The 27,266-nt window shown below is 45.1% G+C and overlaps 1 protein-coding gene across 2 annotated transcripts in view; it reads right to left on the reverse strand.

Annotated features, from left to right (window-relative positions):
- Positions 1-27,266, reverse strand: part of peak1 (pseudopodium-enriched atypical kinase 1) — a 170,224-nt gene that overhangs the window by 82,347 nt on the left and 60,611 nt on the right. For both annotated transcript variants that reach the window (XM_079501321.1, XM_079501320.1), the window contains exon 2: positions 17,923-17,994. The gene's annotated coding sequence lies outside the window, so the exon portion shown is untranslated. The remainder of the gene's footprint in view (positions 1-17,922; positions 17,995-27,266) is intronic.

Here is a 27,266-nt window from a genome sequence, read left to right on the forward strand (position 1 = left end):
ATCCAGGTGAGACAGGATGGGGTGAATTAAGGGCCATGGCAGTTGCATTGGTGATGGATCCATTTTGACCATATGCAAATTGCCATGGGTCCAGCGTGGCAGGCAGGCAGCACAGAACTAAATGTTGTCACAAACCTTTGTTTGCAACAAGGCTTAATGATAAGCCTTTGTTTGCTATAGAGCTGGCTTTCTGAATTCATCCGAAACGCAAATACGCACTAATGCATTAAATTCCACTGAAAATCTGCAATGAGAACCTACTGCAGTCAGATGGCCGCAAGTCACTGGAAAACATAGTGTTCCTAATTAGTGTGGGCTCCCAGTTGTGTGGCAGCAACAGTCTGCAGAAGGCACAAGGCAACATAATATCAAATAATTATAACAACACCCATGAAGCCTTGAATTTATGGATTTTGTTTTTGTCGCACTCCCGAGCCAATAATTTGATGACCATGGGGGTGAACTATAACCCGACTCCGCCAGATGGGGCAGTGGAGAGTACACTGAGTTCACCCCCTCCTGCTCCCATCTGGGAACTCACAGGCAGACTCGATGTTCCGGCCACCAAACGGCCTGGCCAATCAGCGGCAGCTAGAGGCGGGAACAAGGCAGGACTGTGTATGACCAATGAAAATGATATCAATGAAAATGTGCTAGGATAGAACTTACAATTGGGGTGGCTGTATTTGGTCTCCCTGCTCTTCTTTAGCAACATCCTGTCTGGTTGACAAGTGGTAGTGCTTGAAGGTCAACATTGAATTGCTCTCCTTAGCAAGCAGACAGGTTATATTGGCTCAAACAAACATTTCAAACATTTCAGCACTTGCACAGGAGACCCGGGTTCAAATATGGGATGTAGAACTATACTTAATCTTAACCCCTACCTTCGGAACCAGTTCAGTGGCCTTGTGGTTAGAGTGTCCGCCCTGAGACTGGGAGCTTGACACTCAGCATCAAGGGTTGGATTGGGGGTATTTAGATAGCACATTATGTAGACTTAGATAGTATTTTAAACAGACTTATAGCTTGTTATGTAGACAGCTCTAGAATTGCACTTTATGTAGTCATAGCACTTTATAGTACACATGTATAATATATTATATAGTATAGTATGTATAGTTTACATAGATACTCCACTGTTACGTTCTTAGTTTACGCATGATTCATGATAACTACTTTTTATACATGTGATGTATGCCATGCTTTTTGTTTTTGCTTAATGTAAGTCGCTCTGGATTAAGAGCGTCTGCTAAATGCCTAAATTGTAAATTGTAAATTGGGGTAAGTCCCTGCGACATACTAGCGTCATGTCCAGGGGGTGTACTTGTACATCAAGCTGCCTCACGCTACAGAAACAGGAGATAGGCTCCTGCCCTGTGGGCCTCATGGCTCGGCAAGGCTACTTACCTACCTTCGGAATGCCAAATGTGAGACGGGCCTACTCGCACGAGTGGGGGACCAACTCGTGCGAGTAGGCCCTAATAACATTCTCCACTCTACTGGATGGATTTTCACTAGTTGGAATGTTGCTTTAAAAATTTCCTTTAAAAAAAAAAAAGGAACCATACTGGTCTATAAAATGTCCTTGTAGCTGTTAGCATAAAGACGTGAGACTTATTTTCAGTGGAACAAAGTGCAGTAATTAGAAAAGGGTGTCCAGAGATTGTTGGTGATAAGTGTATTTTGATCACGAGTCATTCTGAATGGAGGTCAGATCACGCGTCTGTAGGCAGAGCACACACACACACACACACACACACACACACACACACACACACACACACACACACACACACACACACACACACACACACACACACACACACACACACACACACACACACACACACACACACACACACACACACACACACACACACACACACACACACACGTCTATATACTGACCTTTCCTCAGTGGTGGGAGATGATAGGAGTGTGACTGCGCTAAACACCACGAGATGAACTTCAACAGCGAGAACAAGAGTAATTTAAAACCCGGGGGTTTAGATGGGGAGAGAGGATCTGCGATGGACTGATTGCTTCGGAAAGGGACACAGGGAAGGAAGCACAAATGGAAAATAAAGGACAAATGTAATTGCAGCAGACTGGATGAGATGACAGTCGTACACTCGATGAATTCCAGATGAGGGCAATAGATTGGAATGTGAAATTGCATAATGCTACCTGAATGACAGAGGCATTGACATAGCAATGCATACACAGTACAGAGAGTAGGAGAGAGACAGTAGAAGAGCTGAGACAGAGACAGTGTAGGAGAGACAGAGCTGAGAGGGAGACAGCATAGGAGAGACAGACAGTATAGGAGAGCTGAGAGACAGACAGTGTAGGAGAGACAGACAGTATAGGAGAGCTGAGAGGGAGACAGCATAGGAGAGACAGACAGTATAGGAGAGCTGAGAGGGAGACAGTGTAGGAGAGACAGACAGTAGAAGAGCTGAGAGGGAGACAGACAGTAGGAGAGCTGAGAGACAGACAGTGTAGGAGAGACAGACAGTAGGAGAGACAGACAGTAGGAGAGCTGAGAGGGAGACAGTGTAGGAGAGACAGACAGTAGGAGAGCTGAGAGACAGACAGTGTAGGAGAGACAGACAGTAGGAGAGCTGAGAGGGAGACAGTGTAGGAGAGCTGAGAGGGAGACGGTGTAGGAGAGCTGAGAGGGAGACGGTGTAAGAGGGAGCCAGCCTCAATCCCGGAGGAATTCTGCCTGAACAGGAATCTACTCAGGCTTAATAATGGGCTGCCGTCAAACAATGCCTTGTTGAAAACTGAATGGAGAGTTTAAAACAAGTTGGCGCTGAGTTGCCTTCTAGGAGTCTGTAGTGTGCAGAAGGAACAGGGCAGAGTTACCGTCTAGGAGTCTGTAGTGTGCAGAAGGAACAGGGCAGAGTTACCGTCTAGGAGTCTGTAGTGTGCAGAAGGAACAGGGCAGAGTTACCGTCTAGGAGTCTGTAGTGTGCAGAAGGAACAGGGCAGAGGGAGTCTAGGAGTCTGTAGTGTGCAGAAGGAACAGGGCAGAGGGAGACTTCTAGGAGTCTGTAGTGTGCAGAAGGAACAGGGAAGAGGGAGACTTCTAGGAGTCTGTAGTGTGCAGAAGGAACAGGGAAGAGGGAGACTTCTAGGAGTCTGTAGTGTGCAGAAGGAACAGGGCAGAGGGAGACGTCTAGGAGTCTGTAGTGTGCAGAAGGAACAGGGCAGAGGGAGACTTCTAGGAGTCTGTAGTGTGCAGAAGAAGGAACAGGGCAGAGGAAGACTTCTAGGAGTCTGTAGTGTGCAGAAGGAACAGGGCAGAGGGAGACTTCTAGGAGTCTGTAGTGTGCAGAAGGAACAGGGCAGAGGGAGACGTCTAGGAGTCTGTAGTGTGCAGAAGGAACAGGGCAGAGGGAGACTTCTAGGAGTCTGTAGTGTGCAGAAGAAGGAACAGGGCAGAGGGAGACTTCTAGGAGTCTGTAGTGTGCAGAAGGAACAGGTCAGAGGGAGACTTCTAGGAGTCTGTAGTGTGCAGAAGGAACAGGTCAGAGGGAGACTTCTAGGAGTCTGTAGTGTGCAGAAGGAACAGGTCAGAGGGAGACTTCTAGGAGTCTGTAGTGTGCAGAAGGAACAGGGCAGACTTCTAGGAGTCTGTAGTGTGCAGAAGGAACAGGGCAGAGGGAGACTTCTAGGAGTCTGTAGTGTGCAGAAGGAACAGGGCAGAGGAAGACTTCTAGGAGTCTGTAGTGTGCAGAAGGAACAGGGCAGAGGAAGACGTCTAGGAGTCTGTAGTGTGCAGAAGGAACAGGGCAGACTTCTAGGAGTCTGTAGTGTGCAGAAGGAACAGGGCAGAGGGAGACTTCTAGGAGTCTGTAGTGTGCAGAAGGAACAGGGCAGAGGAAGACGTCTAGGAGTCTGTAGTGTGCAGAAGGAACAGGGCAGAGGAAGACGTCTAGGAGTCTGTAGTGTGCAGAAGGAACAGGGCAGAGGGAGACTTCTAGGAGTCTGTAGTGTGCAGAAGGAACAGGGCAGAGGGAGACTTCTAGGAGTCTGTAGTGTGCAGAAGGAACAGGGCAGAGGAAGACGTCTAGGAGTCTGTAGTGTGCAGAAGGAACAGGGCAGAGGGAGACTTCTAGGAGTCTGTAGTGTGCAGAAGGAACAGGGCAGAGGGAGACTTCTAGGAGTCTGTAGTGTGCAGAAGGAACAGGGCAGAGGAAGACTTCTAGGAGTCTGTAGTGTGCAGAAGGAACAGGGCAGAGGAAGACTAGGAGTCTGTAGTGTGCAGAAGGAACAGGGCAGAGGGAGACTTCTAGGAGTCTGTAGTGTGCAGAAGGAACAGGGCAGAGGAAGACTTCTAGGAGTCTGTAGTGTGCAGAAGGAACAGGGCAGAGGAAGACTTCTCAAACTTTGTTGTAGCTCGAGGCACCCCTGTAATTAACCTTTCTATCCACGGCACCCTGAATTTCATTGATACTTTATAGCACTGGCTGTGGTTCTTTTCAGGCCATTGATGGCTCAAAGTATATTTGAGTATATTGACTTGTGATACAGTAATCTATACAGTAATCTCTATTTTTTTGGTATTAAAAAGGGTCTTAAATTGTCACTTCACTGTCCTCCTGGGACCCCCCTGAAATCATGTGGGGAACCCCCCGGGGGTCCCGACCCACAGATGGAGAACAACTGCTTCATAGCACCATATTACGGGATGTAAATATTTCCCCCCTCAGATACAACACAATAATATGTCACGAGGAAAACCTGAGAGAAGTCTCCTGCTGGAGACACCGTCGGTCATCACATTATTGACTTAGGAATGCAGAAAATAAGTCGTTTTGGGGGGGGGGGGGTGAACTACTCCTTTGAGGGTTAAAGTAACAGTGCACATAGTTACAGTGTGAACTGAATCCTGTGGGCTTTGGTTTGGTTTGCCATCCTCCCATTGGCTGTCACACGGCAGATGGATGGTTTGCCATCCTCCTATTGGCTGTCACACGGCAGATGGATGCCAGCTTCAGGAGGATGTTAATGTCACGGCGGTGACCTGATCTGAGGCCAGCCGTGCCCTGCAGACAAGCACTGTGACTGTGACTGGCTGCACAGTTTTATTGGACATTAGTCTTTATGGTGTCGGCTGGGGTGACGCTATATCACATAACCCACTCTGGATGCTTAACGGGTTATGACTTATGATGTCTTCTTCCACGGGGTGAAATGTGTCCGGGGCCTATCTATAGCTCTTTAACTAGGATGAATTAGAGAGGTCTGTAGTCGTTACAGTTTCATGGGAACCAATAGCTGTGTAAAATATTAATGTTTAGTCACGGATACTCTTCTAGGCCTGACCTCAAAAATTAAAAAAAAATCTTCTAAATCCTCCAGTCTTCTGAAATAAATATTTTAACGATTTAAAAAAAATAGCAGATCTACAAGCTTGTAGCGCGCCACTCGGGGGTAGCTAGCCCCTCCAATGTCTGGCTTTCAGAAATTACATAATAAACACCCGTGTGAAGTGAGGGGCGCTATTATCGTACATTATCATGACGTAAAAAAAAAGACACCGATGTCAAATTGTCCATTCATTGTCAATGGGAATTTAATGTTTGTGTATAGGACAAAGTTTGTGCACATACACCAAAAGCTGGACATACTGTAGGAAAAACAGTACCACTTGTGACGTCATGTGGCCGCCAAGTCTATGGACTTTTAATGTATTAATGTTTTTCTGACCCCAGTCAAGTCTAAGAAATGTTAATGTTGCGTTACTTCTACTCCATCACATCTCAAAGGCTATTGTACTTTTTTACTCCACTACGATTATTTGAAAACCTTACAGATTAAACTATTATATGACTCAGCTATTTTCTAAATCAGTTTTCGAACATTCTTTTAACCCATTTTGGGCGGGAACCCCTTTTGGTGATTACAGTATGTTATGCTTTAGCTATTGAAAAATAGCAGATCTACAAGCTCATAACGCGCCACCGAGTGGCGCGCTACAAGCTTGTAGGTCCGTTATTTTTGAAAAATCGAAGAACGACTGACATAGAAACATAGCTTTTTCAGAAAACTGTCAGGATGTAGAAGACATTTTTAGAATCTGATCTCAGGTCTAAATGGGTTTAAATGTTTTACATTGGAACTGTGAGTATATTGCAATACTTTTGCACTTTTATTTGAGTAATGTTCTGAATACAGGACTTTTACTGATGACAGAATATTTCTACACCTGTGGTATTGTAACTTCTCCGCCCCAGTGTGAGGTGATGTAATGGCGGTATCGGTCATTGTCCTGGAAGGTGGCAGATGATTCACGTCTCCCGAGAGGAGAGCCCTCTCTCTCTCTCTCTCACAGCTGGGCAACCAGCACAGTTAAATGGATATCCTGCTTTTGTTTCAGGCACTAGCGTGAAACCAAGGAGTATATTGTATACCTCGTATCTCCGTATTTCAACATTGTCATACGTTTTTCTCATGAAATATTGCCCTACTTAGTACTCCATCCTACAAGTGTCATACTAAAGTAGTGAAAATAGCAGATCTACAAGGAGTACATTGTTTAATGTACTCCTTGGGTGAAACCCAGGAAATGGACGAGTCTCTTGCACTTTGAAAACCAATGTCATTCCCAGTGGATGAAGGTACTCACTCAGTTGTTCAGAACGCGCCACGTTCTGAGCTTGTAGATCTGCTATTTTCTCTATTTTGTCATGTTTTTGAGCGGTGCTATTAACAGCTCCAACAAGTGACTTTGTGTGTATATATTATGTCAAACAAATTCAGCCCCCAATTCCCATTCAAGTCAATGGAAAAATAAATGACCGTGACATGTAGACCTACTTGATAGTGGGTGCAGCAGATCAACTCCTCAAATGCACCGCTCACTTCACACTGGGGTGTGGTTTTGAAATAAGAATAAAAGGAGGAACGCTTTTGGACATACAAGGTTTGTTTGTATTTAATTTCCAACCGGCAGCGATGATATTAACCCATTTTGACCTGAGATCAGATTCTAAAAATGTCTTCTACATCCTGACAGTTTTCTGAAAAAGCTATGTTTCTATGTCAGTCGTTCTTCGATTTTTAAAAAATAGCAGACCTACAAGCTCGTAGCGCGCCACTCGGTGGCGCGCTATGAGCTTGTACATCTGCAATTTTTCAATAGCTAAAGCATAACATAATGCTAACACCAAAACGGGTTCCTTTTATGACACATAAAAGCCATAAAAGCCAATTTCATGAACTCACTCTGAGGCAAACTGCAGCCGAAAATGTGATGGAATGGATGGAAGCCACAGGCCGACAAGCGTATGAACAAACACATTCTTTGAATTATTGCAACCTTTGTCATAAAAAACGGTTCAGGATAATAGAAGGACATATCAGATGTTTGTTTTTCTGGACCATTTCTTTGACAAATGTCGACTCTCAATAATTCAAAGATAGTGTTTCTTCATAATGCATGTCCTCCACCCACCCGGCTCCCATCGACTTCACTGCATTCCATCAAACTTTGGTCTTGCGTCCCAGTGAGGAGAAAGAAGGCTGGGGTCACGCAGACTACAGTGACCTTCCCTACTCTAATGAGATGAGATGAGATATACTTTATTGTCCCACGAGGGGAAATTTGTCTTGGGCAAAAGTGCAGTAGTACATAACGCTTTTTAAAACAGAAGACAATACACAATAGCAGCAATGTACAAGTACAGTATCACAGAGTATCACAAGAGATCAGTGCAAAAATGCAATCAGAGGAGGTATATAAATACAAGTACTAAAGTATTCACAGTTTATAGTATCACAGGTATAAGTGCAATAAATAACTTATGAAGGTCGATAAGTACCTTCCCCACTAAGAACTATGTGGCGGTTGTTCAGTAGGATAATTGAAGTGGGAAGAAAGTTTGAAGCGGTTGCTCTTGCTCTTGCAACGACACACTCTGTAGCGTCTACCAGAGGGTAACAGCTCATACTCTGAAGATAATATATGTGAAGGATCAGACAACACTATTTGACAGACTGAGCACCGTTTTCTCAGAGATTGTCTGAAGAGATGGAGAATCTTTCCTACCAATTACCTTCATGGCTGTTTTTTCCATTTTGGCTATTCTAGATTTGAGCTGGACAGAGAGTGTCCCGAACCAAGCTGACATGCCATATATCTAATAATGCTACCTAGCACTGCTTCATAGAAGGTTGACATGACTCCCTTGCTCACACCAAATGTACTCCTTGGGTGAAACCAAGGAAGCTTAGAGAAGGAAAGGACATGGTCACGTGACTGGGCTGCACCATGACACTTTCATGGGTGCTTTCATGGGAGCCAAACTACACCCGGAAGTTCGGCAGAATGCACTGGAGTCAATGAAAGCGCTCAGTGACCAGCTCATGAACAAACACTATTTCTGAATGACTGAGACCTTTTGTAAAGTAATCGCTTCTGGAAAACAAGAGAAGACATGTAACAAATGATTGTCTGTTGTGTTGCTTTTCGATGTGTACACTGTGTACTTTTATAGAGGTATAGTATCTAAAGAGCACAAAGTACCATTCTGAACGTACCAAGTATCACAAGACTTCCCACCGTTTCCTGTCTGGCAGCCAAATCTTGCAATACCTCTGAGCCAGAAACGATACCTGCTACAGTTTAAATCCTCAAATAAAATTATATTCTGTGCACAGTATATACAGTAAGTGATTAGAAAACAACCTGTGATAAGTCTTCTTTTAAATTCCTGAACCAATTATATGACAAAGGTTTTTTGTTTGTTCAGAAATAATATTTGTTATGAGCTGGTCCTGCCATGTATTCATTGAACTTCTGGTGCGAGTTTTGGCTCCCATGAAATTGTCCATGAAAGTGTCATGGCGCAGCCCAGTCACGTGACCACTTCCTTTCCTTCTCTAAGCTTCCTTGGGTGAAACTAGGAAATGGAGATGTCTTTTGTACTTTACTAACTTTTAGAAACTTCTACAAATGTTATTCCCAGTGGATGAAGGTACTCAGTGGTTCTCAAATTTGGTTTTGAGGAGGTTTCTGTGGTCCCCAGTAAAAGGACAAGCAATGTATCTTTACACCTAAAATAATTCCAAATATAGTCTATCTACAGGCACACAAGACAACGTGGAGATCTAATATACTGTACAGGCAAATAACAATTCACTCAACTCACGATACGATTCAATTCACAATATTAGGTTCACAATACGATTTTTCAAGTTTTTTTTAACCACAAATGTATTGTCCAGACAAATGACTTTCCAGACAAATGACTTTTTTCAAAACAGTAAAAAAATATAAATAAATCAGACTTGCAGAGTGTAGTGTGTTATACAAGGTCAATCACTGAGGCATTCTGCTTGAACAGGAATCTATTCAGCCAGCATAGGCTGCACCCAAACAATGCCCCCAAAGAAATTACATCTAGTATGCACCTTGCTTAATGTCATAAACAAGTGTGCAGAAGAATGCATTGCAAAGCACAATACGTGGACCCCAGGAAGACTAGCGAGCAGCGGCAGCGGAAGCTAACGGGCATCCGAATAAAGAATACATGTGCTGAACGGAACCCGAGTGCCGTTTCTCTTCCGTCTAAACTGAAGCGTTCTTTTCATTTATTCTTCTGCATTCTCAGCTAATGAGTCTGTCCGGCTTAGTAAATTGAAGCTACTTATGAAAGGTCCTGAGGCAGACATTACTGAATAATCAACATACCGTACTGTAACTGTTACTGTAAGCAGGCTGGGCTGCTGTTGGTGGAATGGCCATCTCAGCTCTTAAGACATTTTTCAACGTTTAGTCTTGAGTTGGTAATCTTCCTGCTGTGTGTACCGTTTCACTGCTCTTTCCCACATTATTGAGAACTATGTCGGCACTCATTATTAGAATTTTGATTCATATTATCAACAACAAACATTTGATCGTCATGCCAGTTTTACATGGCAGTGTGTTGTTGGTATGTAACAAACTTGAACGCAAGTTGTCTTTTGACGAGCAGGCTCGTCTTAAGGCGTTTAATATCGCTGTAACATTGCCTCGCTGTGTTTCATACTTTGAACCGCTCTGGTTGCTATGCACGGTTGCTTGACATATCAAGATCAGTTTCTTCTCTGCGACCGTGGAGTCTGTTCTCCTCCATGGCTGTGACTGCTGGACACTAACACAAGCCCTACAGAACAGAAATCCCTGGATGGGTGGCTACACCAGAATGTACTGAACATCAACCAGTACGAGCACAAACATCACCAACAAGCGTCTGGGGCATTACCAACTAAGTGGCCTACCGGCATGTGCACTTAAGCCTCTCCAACTGATCCAAAACGCCGCAGCTCGTCTGGTCTTCAACCAGCCAAAATTCTCACATGTCTCCCCCCTGCTCCGCTCCCTGCACTGGCTCCCAGTCGCTGCCCGCACAGAATACAAAACTCTGATGCTGGCATTCAAAGCAACCAAAGGTATGGCTCCCCCATATCTTGCAAGCATGATTGAACCCTACAAACCCTCCCGCGCACTCAGATCAGCCAACGCAGGAAAGCTGGAAGTACCCTCACTAAAAACGCCGGGACAACGCTCCACACGTCCCAAACTCTTCTCCCTTCTGGCCCCAAAACTGTGGAATGCACTCCCCGTTGCAATCAGAACTGCAGCATCACTCCCAATCTTCCGCCGTAGTCTGAAGACCCACCTTTTCAGACTCCATCATGGCCCATAGCACTTATCCTACCCCCTTAGATAGCACTTTTTAGACTTAGATAGCATTTGAAACAGACTTATAGCATGTCATGTAGACAGCACAATAATTGCATTGTATGTAGTCATAGCACATCATAGTACATATGTATAGCATAGTATAGTATATATGTATATTTAATATGTATAGTGTCATTATATAGATATGTTCTAGTTACGTTCTTAGCTTACGCATGTTTCTTGATAAATGCATTTTATATATGTGATGTATTCCCATACTTTTGTTCTTGCCTAATGTAAATCGCTCTGGATTAAGAGCGTCTGCTAAATGCCTAAATTGTAAGTGTATCAGAGAAGATAGAACTGCAGTAAGGAGGATGAAACTAGCTGGCCACTGCCACCGACACCAAGAACTCCCGGACAAAAAGCTTGGACTGTGGGAACAAACACACGGGCATCGATCGAGCGGACGTCCCACACCTACTATGTGGACGTACTAAAGAAAGATGCTGTTGCAGAAAGCACAAATGAGCTGCGAGATGTATGGAGAACCGAGATGACTGGAGATGCCGATGGAGGGCTCGTCCGAGGACGACGTAGAGAGAGGGCCCCTTCTGGGTAGAGACTGAATAAGATGACTGGAGATGCCGATGGAGGGCTCGTCTGAGGACGACGTAGAGAGAGGGCCCCTTCTGGGTAGAGACTGAATAAGTGAACAGGCAGGTCTTTAGATCTTAGGACACTTGAGCACAAGACAGGATACACGGCTGTGTGGCAGATTAAACCTTTACGTTACAAGACGTTCAATCTAACCACCAGACAAGACAATACAATGACTTTCACCAATATGATTAAGAGGCACTCTTTGTCTGGGAGGAAGACACTAACATACTTCTGAAAATAACACACACACACACACACACACACACACACACACACACACACACACACACACACACACACACACACACACACACACACACACACACACACACACACACACACACACACACACACACACACACACACACACACACACACACACACACACACACACACACACACACAATAAAAAAAGACTCATAAAAATGCTGCCGGACGAGAACAGAATTGTCTATTGTCACAGAAATGACAACAGTGTCTATCTCTGGGTCCCGGGGGAACGTAAACAGGAGAGGACATTCAGGTCAAAGCAGAGGGCTGTCTGCCAGAGACAGACAGAGAGACGACAAGCCCCGGGACGGGACGGGGCTGAGAGGAAGAGAGACAGACAGAGAGGAGACAAGCCCGGGACGGGACGGGGCTGAGAGGAAGAGGAAGAGAGAGAGACAGACAGAGAGGAGACAAGCCCGGGACGGGACGGGGCTGAGAGGAAGAGAGACAGACAGAGAGGAGACAAGCCCGGGACGGGACGGGGCTGAGAGGAAGAGAGACAGACAGAGAGGAGACAAGCCCGGGACGGGACGGGGCTGAGAGGAAGAGAGACAGACAGACAGAGAGGAGACAAGCCCCGGGACGGGACGGGGCTGAGAGGAAGAGAGACAGACAGAGAGGAGACAAGCCCCGGGACGGGACGGGACGGGACTGAGAGGAAGAGACAGAGAGGAGACAAGCCCCGGGACGGGACGGGGCTGAGAGGAAGAGAGACAGACAGAGAGGAGACAAGCCCCGGGACGGGACGGGGCTGAGAGGAAGAGACAGACAGAGAGGAGACAAGCCCCGGGACGGGACGGGGCTGAGAGGAAGAGAGACAGACAGAGAGGAGACATGCCCCGGGACGGGACGGGGCTGAGAGGAAGAGAGACAGACAGAGAGGAGACAAGCCCCGGGACGGGACGGGGCTGAGAGGAAGAGAGACAGACAGAGAGGAGACAAGCCCCGGGACGGGACGGGACGGGGCTGAGAGGAAGAGGAAAGACACGTTTTACAGAAAAACATCTTCCCAAACCACCACAACCACATTGTCCAGACATTTCTTCACTGTGCAAACCAAGGAAAACATCTTAAAACCCCCCACAAAAACACGTTTAGAACATTCCAAGTACGGATGCATATATTAGAGACAACCTAAATAGGTAGATCGGAGAAAAAAAAGACAAAATAGAGGGTATGCGTGTGACATCATCAAACGAGGAAGTTATGCAGGAACGCCTACTGAGTGGCAAAAAAATACTTTCTGGCCTTGACAGCCCATGCATCCACACAGAAAAGTCTTATCTGATTGCATTAAACGTCATTAAACAATGTTAAACTCACTTTGCCTGTTGCTTTGCTACTCGATTTGCCACTCGATGTGCCATTCACTTTAAGCATGCGCATACTCTCTATAGCAGAAGTAGTCGATCAACAAGCTTTTATAACACATCACAAAGTGACATGTTATAAGTGTGTACATCAGAAATTTCTGCTATTTTATGCTATATTATCAACATTAAAACGATTGCAAAAATAATTGCGATTTTCGCAAATAATCGCAATTAGACGATTATGTAATAATTGTGACAGGCCTACTCATGTTGTGAGCTCATCAGCTCCTCCTGGGTTCAGAAGACCTCCTTCTCATATTGTGAGCTCATCAGCTCCTCCTGGGTTCAGAAGACCTTCTGGAGAACAGCACGTAGCTCGTTAACTGCAGTGTGAGCGCCGTTGAAAAATAACAACCCTTTAAGCCATTTTGGGCGGGAACCCCTTTTGGTGTTTTAAACATTATGTTATAATTTAGCTATTGAAAAATAGCAGATCTACAAGTTCATAGCGCGCCACCGAGTGGCGCGCTATGAACTTGTAGGTCTGCTATTTTTGAAAAATCGTGAAAATATTTAATTCAGAAAACTGGAGGATTTAATTTTAGAGGATTTTTTTTAAATGTTGAGGTCAATCAGCAGCAGCTAGAGGCAGGATCAAGGCAGCACTGTGTATGCCTTGATCCCGCCTCTAGCTGCCGCTGATTGGCCAGGCCGTTTTGTGGCCGGGCATCAAGTCTGCCTGAGAGTTCCCAGATGGGAGCAGGAGGGGGGAACCCAGTGTACTCTCTGCTGCCCCATCTGGCGGAGTCAGGTTAAAATGGGTTAAGGAAGCGGATAATTATAATCTTAGAGAGGAACCGACACAGGGATCTTAGAGAGGACTGGAGCACACGTAGGCACTTTAGGCAGATATGGGTGATTATGTCAGGTTCAAACACACACCTAGCTTCTCATGTATCACAAGCATTGCCTTCCTTCCCTGAAAAGCCAGGCTATCCGTTTGTTTGTTTGTTTGTGAATCAAAGATTCTCTTTCTCATAATAAACCCATCAACCAAACTACCAGCAAAAGAGAGGAGAGATAAATAGCGAGAAGAAGAGAGCAGTAGAGAAGTGTGGCCTGAGCCACGCGTGTGCGTGTGTGTGTGTGTGTGTGTGTGTGTGTGTGTGTGTTGTGTAATCCAACACATATGAGAGTCACCTGGGAGAATAGATCAACAAAGATAAAGTCCTGATTTCGGGTTATATAAAAGTGATGTATTTTTAAAGCGGAGAATGTTTCCGGTCCTGTGCAGCTCATGGGGGAGAGGGGGGGGGGGGGGGGGGGGGATCTGTACAGCGGGCCTTTGTAATGAGATATAATATATGTCTTAAAGATGCAATGTTGGCAATGCACCAGTTTTACATACAGAGAAACAATATTTCTTCTCCCCAATGTAGTCGTTAATGCCAATTCGTTCCTTCCCGCACACATTTATGTGTGTTGTCACCGCTCTTGTATGCTACTCTGGCTCACCTGGCAGTGAGGAGCCCCCACCGGGAGGATGTAGACTAGAGCCTTCATCCTATTCTCCCGCAGGACACCCGGCCCAGCCCGTGGGACTGTCACCAAGCCTGCCCGGGTTCCCTAAACCAAACACGGGCCGATTGTGTAGACACACGACAAAGCCGGATGCACCGTGGTGGATGTGAACCCTCGGTCTCCGTAGTGGAGGAGCAGCTACGGTATAATAAACCAGCAATACTTTAAATGGTTTATTGTTTTGTTGAAGTATGCACAGCATTGATTGGTTCACTAACGATGCACATACACAGCTCATAATGAATGTGCTGTATAATTTAATCAGTAAGGAATTTCAAAGGAATCAATGCTGCATTCATGGTCCTACAGCATGTACTACACAGTAGGGCACAGCCGGCACGCACACGCACACGCACACACACACACACACACACACACACACACACACACACACACACACACACACACACACACACACACACACACACACACACACAAATGTTTTTTTGTTGTTTGTTTCCAGCCAAGCTAATCTTCAAACATTTGACAGCACACATCCCTTATCTGTGAAGCACTTCATCTTACAGCGAAAGCACTCATCAAAATGTGCTTAATCTTTGTCACATTCTGCATTCTCTTTCCACACTCTAAGTGTCCTTAACTGCTTGACTAACAGACAGAAAATTGAGTTTTATAAACAGTTCCTCTCGGGGGCGGAGAGGGAGAGCCGAGGTGAAGCAGCAGTTCATCAGAAGGAATTGAGTGATAGTGCAGAAAGCGTCACTTTTTTACTCCATAAGACAAGGTTCACAAACCCCTCCCAGACACAACCTCTGTCACAAACCCCTCCCAGACACAACCTCTGTCATAAACCCCTCCCAGACACAACCTCTGTCACTGCACAGTTGTTGAGTGGGCGATCAACCCCATGCACCCGACATTAATCAAACAGGATGACTGACTGACTGAGTTAATTCCAAGAGAGGAATGTGTGTTGTGAAAGAGAGTGATAAATGAAAGACAGGCTAATCCCTGGAGACAATGCTGCTGTGACAATGTAATGCACTCATTACAAAAGTTGATGCATGCCCAAGGACTGAACAGCTGAAAACCACATGGCACTCATTATCCAACCCCACTCACCCCCCCCCCCCCCCCCCCCACACACACACACACACAAACACACACATCACTGTCACTGAATCTACCGCAGATATTAAAGTGCTATGTGTTCATTTCACAAGATTGAGTGTGTGTGTGTGTGTGTGTGTGTGTGTGTGTGTGTGTGTGTGGGGGTGGAGATCACTAGATCTCTCTCTCTCTCTCTGCGTTCATTAAACTATTGATGCCCTCCAGGCAGCAAAACATTCCTGTCAGATGTCACACGATGAAAAGCTACAGCCTGACATCTCGAGAACAAACGCACAGCTCCGCCGCTGCACCCCCACAGCAACACAGATACAGATAAAGGCCTTCAAACGATGAGTGACAACCGACACATTTGTGGAGCTGATGTTAACCCATTTTGACCTGAGATCAGATTCTAAAAATGTCTTCTACATCCTGACAGTTTTCGGAAAAAGCTATGTTTCTGTGTCAGTCGTTTGATTTTCAAAAATAGCAGACCTACAAGCTCGTAGCGCGCCACTCGGTGGCGCGCTACGAGCTTGTAGATCTGCTATTTTTCAATAGCTAAAGCATAGCATAATGCTAACACCAAAAGGGGTTCCCGCCCAAAATGGGTTAACACCAAGTACACCTGAACCCGCCTTCTTGTATGTCTAGTATACCCGGCGGTGCTGCGGCGGGCGCCCAGCGTTGCACAGGTTTATTGTGCAGGTTAAATATAGGCACAAAGTACTTGGAGGTCAACCATGAATGATATATGACAGTCACTCTCAACCATGATGAGGATATTGCAAAGTGGGCCCTCCAAATGATTTCCAAAACACTACGATTCTGATGATAAGATGACAAAGTAGCAACGTCTCCATTAAATTACATGAAATATTCCATATTACCGTTGGATGGCATCGATCTGTTTTACATTCACTTTTGGGTTGCAACGAGAGTGGGAGATAATGATGACACACTTTAATGGTCTATTATTCTAGAGCCTGATCAATGCTAGATTTTTTGGTCTGATGCCAATATTCATTTTTGAGAGTCCTAGACCACCATGAACAATATTTAACACTAGCATGTCTGAAGTAAAATGTGCTTAAATTCACATTTAGAATTTTTTTCAGATGACAAAAATGTCTGAGATGATAGAATGATGATGGATGATGATGGTCATGGAAGGGGAACCTTCTGAAAGCTTCATGGGCAAAGATAATCAACTTCAAAATCTTAAAAAAAACGGTCAAAATGAAAAAAAGAGATGTTGCCATCAAAGTAAAGATAAAGACTGACACATCGGGCTGTATAATTGCCAATATCGATGTAATTAAAAAAGGTATACAGTAGGCTATGGTGCCTGGCCAGTGGCTCTAGTCTATTACCCCTTTTCACCACTCCATTCAAACCATCCTCGCTTCACTTCAATCTATAAATAGAGCAACCGAGGATCAAAAATTAGCTCATGGAAGGAGAATTCCTCATACATTGTACGGTTTTTCAACCCAAAAAAAGAATGAGCAGAGAGCCATTTGGCTGTTCTTCCCGAGCAGCCACGATGAAAGCATAAGGATTAGAAATGTGAGAAACACAAAGGCTAGAGGAATACTGGCAGCAGAGGATGCAGGGTTGAGGATAATGGGGCCTAGGCAGCAGACAGAGAGAGGGAGGTGAGTTGGAGATTACTGCTGCCAGGTTGCTTAATGAGGTTTTCTTTCTCCACACGGAGGTCGAGAAGCAGTGAGACAATCCTATTAGGGAAATCCAGAGTTTTTTTTAGCTCTTTGGAGAGCATCATCACCGCTACAGTATAGATAAGTAGGAACATACTTAGTAGGTTTTGAGCCTGATCTTCTTGGGGATCACAAGGAGGCCGGCATCACTGGACCCGCTCCCTCAGGTCCAGCGATGCCGGCCTCCTTGTGATCCCCAAGAAGATCAGGCTCAAAACCTGGGGTGACAGGGCCTTCTCTGTGGCCACCCTTACCCTCTGGAATGCCCTCCCCAAACAGATCCGGGATGCCCCCTCACTCCCCACCTTCAAAACCGCACTGAAAACCCACCTGTTCAGATTAGCATTCCCCAGCTGATGTGTTTTTAACTTGTTTTTTTCTTATTTTACTTATTCTTCTAATAAAGCTGTCCTTTTTCTCTTCCCCCCCCCCCCCCGGCCCCCACACATGTAAAGCGTCTTTGGGTATTAGAAAAGCGCTATAGAAGTCCCAGATATTATTATTATTATTATTAGTAGTAGTGTTGATTTTGTTTATTATATATTCTCCACTAGTCCTAGCATTTTATTATAGTCTTTTTTATTTGTTGAGACAGACATTAAGAAAGAGATGAGGAACTCACCCAGTCAGTCTCTGTGTCGTAATGAAAGTCCCTTATGTGAAGACTTGAGCAGGTGTGACGTCACGCAGGTTTCTGGAAAAGAGAGAAAACAAAAAAACATTCATTCATTTATTCATTCATTCAACTTTAATTTCACCATAGTGTGTGTAAGTAGGCTGTAGAAAGTCAGGGTTTGCAGGCTTGTTTTCATAGACGTGGCAACAATGGTGGCAGCGGAGCCAATGGAAAGACGGGATGCACACTGCGCACTGCGTGAAAAGAGGAGTTAACGGGCAATTATGGGCACTGTATTTTGCCCATAAACCTCAGGTTTAGCAGCATATACAGTTATTATACAGGTGTGATGGTACAATTCTGGAGTTTACCAGAGTTTGTTAACGGGAGTTTCCTGTAATATACACATCCGTAATTCCATGCTTTTTGCGCAGTGGCAGTGTTGCCACTTGCCAGGTCCGCGAATTTGCATAGACAGTGTTCTGTGGCGTGTGTGTGTGTGTGTGTGTGTGTGTGTGTGTGTGTGTGTGTGTGTGTGTGTGTGTGTGTGTGGAGCGTTACGTTGCGTGGCGTTACAGCGGCAGTGCCGGTTTGTATAGTAAGTGCGACCTTTGGTCGCAAAAAGAACCATCATCAGACATCATCATCACTCCTGTTCAGAAAGTAATTTATATTCAGTGTGTGTTTGGGTCAGTCAGCCCTCCTCCCTTACTCCACTGTGGGGAAAGTCACATTAGAAACAGTGAGTGGACAGAATGAGCGAGTCTCTCTGAGCCACCCTAGAATCCAAGATTATGTTTGGATCAAACACTCAAGCTCGACTTCACATCACACTCTACTGCGTTTTGAAAGTTGAATGCAGACTCTCAGCATCAACACAGAGTATTTGTTTTAGGGATTGGCGATTTAACATTTCTGGACGATAAAAATATCTGATATAATGAATTACCGTTACGGCTGATAAGCGCTATAATCCTATATCAATGTGATCTCATTCTGCATTTAAAATATGTTTTCCCATATCATGTGTATACCATATCCCAACATAATCAGCTTGTATGTAGTTGTTATTTAAAAATGTTCCAACTTGTTGACCCTCTTGAAAGCTTCCCCAGAAAACACTCATTTGCATTAATATCACCTCACAGCTAATGTCTTATCAGTCATCATCATGCATCTTCAAACTGTCATATTTGATCTATATACACTGGGCATACCATTCAGCTGCAGGAATACAAATCACAGCTTGTGAACGATGTGTTTATCTGCAGGAGCTTGTAGGGGAATACCCCCCAACCCAATACCCCCCAACCCAAGGAGCTTGTAGGGGAATACCCCCCAACCCAATACCCCCCAACCCAAGGAGCTTGTAGGGGAATACCCCCCAACCCAAGCACAGCACACACAACAAAAGATGTGTCTTTGTTCACCTAAATGTATGTACGGTTCACACAGTACATACATTCACATAGTCCTTGGACACGTGGATGCTCAGATGGTTGATGCGCTACCGGGCACGCCTCAGTGCACAGTTTGAGTCTGCACACACACACATACACACACGTGCACGGGCACCAGCCCACAACGCATCGCGTTGACTAACACTAGACTAACTAGACTAGACTAACACTAAAACATTCCAGGTGACTAAAATGTGACTAAAACTAAATGAAAACTATTCAAGAGACTATGACTAAAACTTTGCTGCCAAAACAACACTGGCGCACACACGCACACACAGGCATTCCACGAACAGCTGAGACAGATAGAGAGAGAAACAAATACAGGGGCAGAACCCAACTGAGCACCATCATATGACACAACAGGGTCCAGATTCACTGTAGTGCAGAGCCCACAGAACAGATTCACTGTAGTGCAGAGCCCACAGAACAGACTCACTGTAGAGCAGAGCCCACAGAACAGACTTTACAGGGTTTCAAATTCAAACGCATTTCAAACACCTTCAATACATTTCCAACTCTTTCACATTTTGGACAGTAAAATACTGCTGAAACTGGCTATTAGGAGAATAGAAGTAGAGCACGACCGATGCCCATTATGGGTCGTCCTGATTACAGCTGATCTGACGAAAATGATCCGGCTGGCCGGGAATTGAACCGGGGACTCGCTGTCAGGCACTTGAGCCCATGTGGAACACTATGCCGTGTCAGCCGGTGCACGCTCATTGACAATGTCAATTTTCTAGATATATTCCAAATTACTGAGGGTCCACACTCCTGACATCTGTCTCCTCTCAGTCTCAGACCCCATTACTGCTCTTAAACCTAAAGAGAGAGAGAGAGAGAGAGAGAGAGAGAGAGAGAGAGAGAGCGAGCGAGCGAGCGAGCGAGAGAGAGCCCCAAAAGGCTTCAGTTGCAAGATGCTTGCTGTGCGTAAAAAAATCAAAATAAAATGAGAAACAAAGTCAGTATTCAGTTAAATCAGTTCTTCTCATCCAATCGTAATACTGACCCTGCTGATATAGATCTCTGTCTGACAAGGAGCACTCGGACACCATCGCTGGTAGACACTGTAAGTACTAAGTCCTCTTACAGTACTTATTATAAAGACATTTTATTTTCTCTTGCTCCCGAGTCCCTCCAAGATTTGGTCTTCACACTGGCATTATAACACCGGGGCTCCACCGGGCGCGTCAGCGTCGCGTGCGTCAAAAAACGAACCGGGGCAATTTTAATGCAGTCACGCAACGCAACGCAACACGGGCAGTGGAGCCACCCTTCATTGATTAAAAAGGGAACATTCCCTGGCGGTGACAGAGACGCGACGCTGACGCGTCCAGTGGAGCCCCGGTGTAAGCCATCGATTATCGATCGAAAATTGGTTTAGTCCGAAAGTTAACCCGTCTGTCTGTGTTTATCTTTATCTCTAACCACTTAGTGACTTCATGACGAAGTGGTTGCAGGACAGATGTATTATAGATGTTATTGAGCCCTCCATTAACTGTTAATCTATCCTGCTCCATCTCTGCTCAATAACAACCGGGCCGTTTATCAGCCTAATGCTCCTGCTGCGCCGCGCCGCGCCGCACCGCATGGACTGGATGCCTGAACTCACTCCATTTATTTCAATGATAGGAACATTCTGGAAGCATTTAAAATTCGAAGCACCCCCGATCGAACACCATCCATTACCGTTTCAACCTACCAGAACAGCTGGCCCTGGGCAAGCTTGTCACTGCCGAGGGACCCCAGATAATACGTGTGTGTGGTGTGTGTTTCAGCGGCGTTTGCAACTCTCTCTGTGTGTGTGTGTGTGTGTGTGTGTGTGTTTGTGTGTGTGTTTCTGTGTGACTGTGTGACTGTGTGTGTGTGTGTGTGTGTGTGTGTGTGTGTGTGTGTGTGTGTGTGTGTGTGCGTGTGCGTGAGAGACATATTGACACAGAGGTTAGCTTCTTATCCATCCGAGTCCCAACAAGGCTCAGCTGGCTGAAAAGGTCCACACACTGAGTGATGTCACAGGGTTTCAGTAACACTGACTGAACAGAGACGACGTGGGCCAAACTCATGACACTCATCTGGTTTACTGGAAGGATCTCATTGCAGTAAGTTTCATTTAGAAGATTCATTCAGGTAGCGCTCTCATTAACCCATTCTGGGCGGGAACCCCTTTTGGTGTTTTAAGCATTATGTTATACTTTTAGCTATTGGAAAATAGCAGATCTACAAGCTCATAGCGCGCCACCGAGTGGCGCACTACGAGCTTGAAGGTCTGCTATTTTTGAAAAGTCGTGAAAATGTGGCGCAAATCTTTGAATATATATTTCAGAGCGAACATTTTTAACTACAATATTTGCTTCTGTGGGGTCCCTGGAACAACATATTTTGAGATGGGGGTCCTTCGCCCAATATAAATAATTCTGGGGGTCCTTGAAATGAAAAAGGTTGAGCACAACTGACTGAAACTATTAGGATTTAGAAGCCTTTTTTTTTAATCGACATCAGTCCAAAACGGGTTAAAAGGCTGCAAATCACTTTGACACCGGCGTGTCCTTGTAAAGTGCTTGTCTCCCTTTTGTCTTTATGGAGACAGATAGTAGGGAAAGCTGAGAGGGATACAGAACAGAGTGTCAGTGCACGTATTTCTTGCACGCACAAACACACTTCGTAGCTTTGTTTTTATATAAAACTACTGGCCTAAGGGTGGTGCAAGAATATCTAAGGCACACCCAAACCAGCAGGGTTCATCCTCGTGGGAGCATGAAGGTATGCACAGTAAAGTCCACCGCAACGCATTGCTGTGAGCTTGTAGATCTGCCGTTCTAAATGTATTACTTTTGTGGGCGGCTGTGGCTCAGGAGGTAGAGCAGGTCGTCCAATGATCCCTGGGTCGGCGGTTCGAATCCCGGCTCCTCCTGTCCACATGTCAAAGTGTCCTTGGGCAAGACACTGAACCCTACATTGCCTCCAATGAGTCGGTCGGTGTAAGCTTGCCACCATTGGTGTGTGAATGTGGGAAGTGAGGACGCTGGCGTCGACTGTTCGCCGCTTCACCTCCCAATGTATGAATGAATGAACCATTGTAAAGCGCTTTGAGCACTTGGAAAAGCGCTATAAAAATGCAATTCATTATTATTATTATTATTTTGTGCTTGTCTTGCATTATGAAGTAGGGAAATACATTTAAGAAAAAGAAAAAAAAACATAAAATTTGTCAATATTCAAAATGCAAGGTTTGTAACCGACAGCCACCATATCTTGTTTGGAGACCCAAGTATTTGACAGAGTGACTGGCCAACCAACTGCTATTGCCTTCCTTAGAGCCTCGCCTCTATAAATAGACTAAATTCAACCATACTAACATGCCCTAACCCGGCAGCATATGGTTTGATGTCCACTCCACGGCAAAGAGCAATGCTTTGTCCACAGTCAATATTTCCACCTTTTAAAATCCTAATGAGATTATGACAGGGATTAGAAACCTGCAGCCTTCCATGCACTCACACTCAGGGAGGGTTTCCATTTCAAACATATAAGCGCACACGCACACGCACACGCACACACACACACACACACACACACACACACACACACACACACACACACACACACACACACACACACACACACACACACACACACACCGAGAGAGAGCCATAGGGAGCACACTCGAACCCAACCCCTTTTCTGGGAAGCTATAGGAGTTGTGTTCTGGGAAATATATGAGCTTAATATGATACATTTCACATGCACTTAACCTTCACAACACAAACACATGCTTCCATTCTCCAAACATCCCTCTCTCTCTCTCTCTCTCTCTCCTATCATTACATTCTTCCTGTACATTCTTCCAATATATCCATTCAACAGAGTATCATATGATGGTGTCCTCCTCCTCCTCCTCCTCTGCTTATCTCTTTGTGGTTGTGCCACTTCCTCCTTCCATGATATTTCTAGACTAAAGGATCACAGGAATATCATCTGTCAACGGCCGTCTACTACTGCTGATGCAGGAACTCAACAGTGTTTTATTGTAGCACGTTGTGATGAGTGACATCGTCAGCAATATCAGCTTCAAATGTTACAATGAAATGGAAGATGGTGCGTTTCATTTAACCACTTGAACCGAGGACGCTATTCTGGTGGGAACATTAGGGAAAAAAAGCTGATCTACAAGCTCACAACTCAACGCCGTGCCACGCCATGTGAACTTGTAAATCGGGTAGTTTTGGCGAATAGATTTGGTGTATACGGCGCCAACTCAGGTCCAGCTTAGCAAGTCTAGAGGGTTCACCCCCCCCCCCCCCCCCTTTAAAACATCTAAAGCTCTGTAAAAAATTCATCATTACACTTTGACCCTGACCGATCCAGGCAGCTGCAAGCCATCATCCCAAAAGGGCATCACCATCAGTCACAATTAATGTGCAGCATTACACGTTCATACACTGACTGAAAGGTTATACACATTTGCATGAGTGTGCGTGTGTATGCGTGTGCGTGTGCGTGTGCGCGTGTGTGTGTGTGTGTGTGTGCACTGTGATGGTACTGCCAAACCATCCGTCCTTCAACTTGACATTAGCAGGTGTGAGGCTGTAGGAAAAAAGTTATTGGCGAAACGGCTCAGTTTGACACAAGAAACCGTTTTCTACCCTGCACTTGGAAGCACCAGACTTTCCTCCGACAAACGTTGTGAACTTGGCCCGGAGGCAAGAGGAGCTTTTCTCAGCAGGGGGTGGGGGGGGGGGGGGGGGGGGGGGGGGGGGGGGGGGGGAGAAAGCTGCCAGCTTGGCCTCTACACTGTAGTTTAATCCATTTAGGTCTGACCTCAAAAAATAATTTAAATCCTCCAGTTTTCTGAAATAAATATTTTCACAATTTTTCAAAAAATAGCAGACCTACAATTTCATAGCGCGCCACTCGGTGGCGCGCTATGAGCTTGTAGATCTGCTATTTTTCAATAGCTAAATTATAACATAATGTTTAAAATACCAAAAGGGGTTCCCGCTCAAAATGGGTTAAACACTGTAGGAAATCTGTGCCAATATTTAGCTACTGTATAGTTCAAGCTGGAAACACAGGCTAAGTCCAAAGACCCAGAGGAACAGAAGCAGGACTGTACTAGCTTTCTTTGAGTAACTTTATTAGCTTAACGAGCACGGACGGAGTGACATTTGGAGCCAATGCTCCAAAGTCCCAACTACCCTGCCACAACGGGAGTTAGAAGTTACAAACGAAATTATATTTTCCCACCACAGAGAAACTTAAATCTTTAGAATTCAAGTGGAAAAGACGGAACATCTCTCACAGTGAATGAGTGAAATCGAGAAGAGAAGAGGAGAGGAGAGGAGAGGAAGAAGAGAAGAGAAGAGAAGAGAAGAAAGTGTAAACATCTGCTCAGCTCACCTGGCTATTATTAAATCAAAGATATTGTTGTTATGTTATGGTGCGTTGTTCATAATGCGCTACAGGGCACTGATCAGCACCAGTGTTGAGACCTTTGATCTGGCAGCCAGAGGGGGTCTGACTAAACATGGGATGCACACCCACAGAGAGAGAGAGAGAGAGAGAGAGAGAGACACAGAGAGAGAGAGAGAGAGAGAGAGAGAGAGAGAGAGAGAGACATCACCTGTACTGCATTGTCAGAGCAGCAGAGCTGCATCCACCATGGCACAGGATTAAAGACCGGGATGAAAGCAAGCCTCTCACGTGGTGTGCCTTTTGTCCCACATGTATTCAGACACCAACAAGGAGGACGTTTGTGTTCCAGTACAATGGAAGCAAGACGACCCTTCATATACATCCCATATCCAGTAGAATGTTTAGTCATTCTATTCTGGGGAAAGGTGACCGAGAATTGACAATCTTTATCTTTCACACCAACACACACATTTCCAGACAGCGTCACACTGAGCAGAACCAGTATGCGCGTGTAGGGCAGGCCGGGGCCACAAGAAACTGACCGCTCATTAGATGCAGTGTGAAAGTGGTCACAGCACTCGCTTCGCAATGCATCTTATCAAACTTTCAGATGCTTTTTTCCCCCTCCCAGTCTGGAGGAAGGAGGTTTATGATGGATGTTTACTGTGATCTTGCACTTTTGACATACCGTATACAGTGTACCTTGGTTTATGTTGTGTGTAAACAATTATAGCGATTCTCAGAGCAGTTACACGCACGCGCGCACACGCACACGCGCACGCACACGCACACACACACACACAGCGCGCTATTTTTGAAAAATCGAAGAACGACTGACATAGAAACATAGCTTTTTCAGAAAACTGTCAGGATGTAGAAGACATTTTTAGAATCTGATCTCAGGTCAGAATGGGTTAATGCACCTTCTGTCTCCATGTAAATGAGGTTCATCACAGAGGAATGTCTTCAGAGGACTTTGACCTGAAAATGTCCTCCGTGACCAAAACAACATGCTGGGTTGCCTGGTGATCACAATGAAATGTGTTGAGAATGTGCAGAATGCACGTCCGCAAGCATGGCTTTAACCACATGAACCCTAGCGGCCCAGTTCCCGGGCTAGTCATAATAGGTGACTGTTTGGCACCTAAAATAGCAACAAGCTCATAACACTCGACACGTTGTTGGCTTGTAGATCAGCAACATGTCCGGGGGACTAGGTTTACAGTAGAGGGGAACAAAAGAGGGGACCAAGCATGGACCCCTGGGGCACTCCGGTTAATGATGTATATGTTTTTAACCCATTTAAATGATTTTCGATTTTTGCCTTGGCTATTCAAAAATAGCAGATAGATCACAGCGTGCTGCTTGTGCATCTGCTATTTATGAACATTTTTGAAAAAAAGTCTTGAACTACTGGTTTAGAAGGTATTTAGGTATTTAGAAGGTATTTAGGTATTTAGAAGGTATTTGTAGAATCAGCCTCAGGTCATAATGGTTACCAACCTGGTCTCTAAACTGCCTCCCCCTGGCCAGCCGGTTCACCTGATGGAGGGGAAAGGAACTGGTTGGAATAACGTGTTCCTTCCACGCGCTACGTCCAACCAGGGAAACTCCCCCCGGTCAGGTGTAAAGGAGCAACTTGGACACTCATGCATGAAGGAAGCATGAGTTCAAGTCCGTTGCTCTCCCCAGGTTGGCGGAGGGTGTGTAGAGCCCAGGATCACATTAGATAATTGACACAAAATGGGTTACAAAATCGTGGGATAAAAAAATTATAGTAAAAATAAATAAATAATAATAATGGTTACCTACTATGGCTATCTATCCATCTATCCATCCACCTACCTACCTTCTGTCTCTCACCACTGTAGTGTTCACAAAAGCGAACAGAAAAAGACAAAGCTAACACAAAAAGAAGTGTCTGTATTCTGTAGACTGGATCATGCTCCCATGCATATTTATTACTAGTCTGAGGAAGAGCACGCACCAAGCTCTTCCTCAGACTGACTGGTTACCCATCAAATCCAGAATCAACTTCAAAATTCAAGATCACTCCTGTCTTCAGACAAGGGCCTACTGAAAATTCCGGCGACTAAACGGGTAACTAAGGGCGACCGGGCATTTGCCGTAGCTGCTCCCACACTGTGGAATGCCCTCCCCCTTTCTATAAAGAATGCAGAGTCTGTTGACATTTTTAAGAAGTTGTTGAAAACATATTTATTTCGTTTGTATTTTGTGATTTGTCTACCTGACCTTTTTGTACAACCAATGTTTTGTTGTCTCTTTTATTTTCTTCTCGTCGTGTTATTAATCTTGTGTTTTAAATTGATTGTTTTTTACCTTGTTGTACAGCACTTTGTAACTGTTGTTTTGATAAGTGCTTTATAAATAAAATGTACTTACTTACTTACTTGAACGTGTGCTTGATACTTTGGGTGGTAATATATATCCATGGGAGGGTGATCCAGGGAGCAG

The sequence above is a fragment of the Electrona antarctica genome (genome assembly GCF_951216825.1).
Source record: "Electrona antarctica genome assembly, chromosome: 5".
NCBI classification, from domain to species: domain Eukaryota; kingdom Metazoa; phylum Chordata; class Actinopteri; order Myctophiformes; family Myctophidae; genus Electrona; species Electrona antarctica.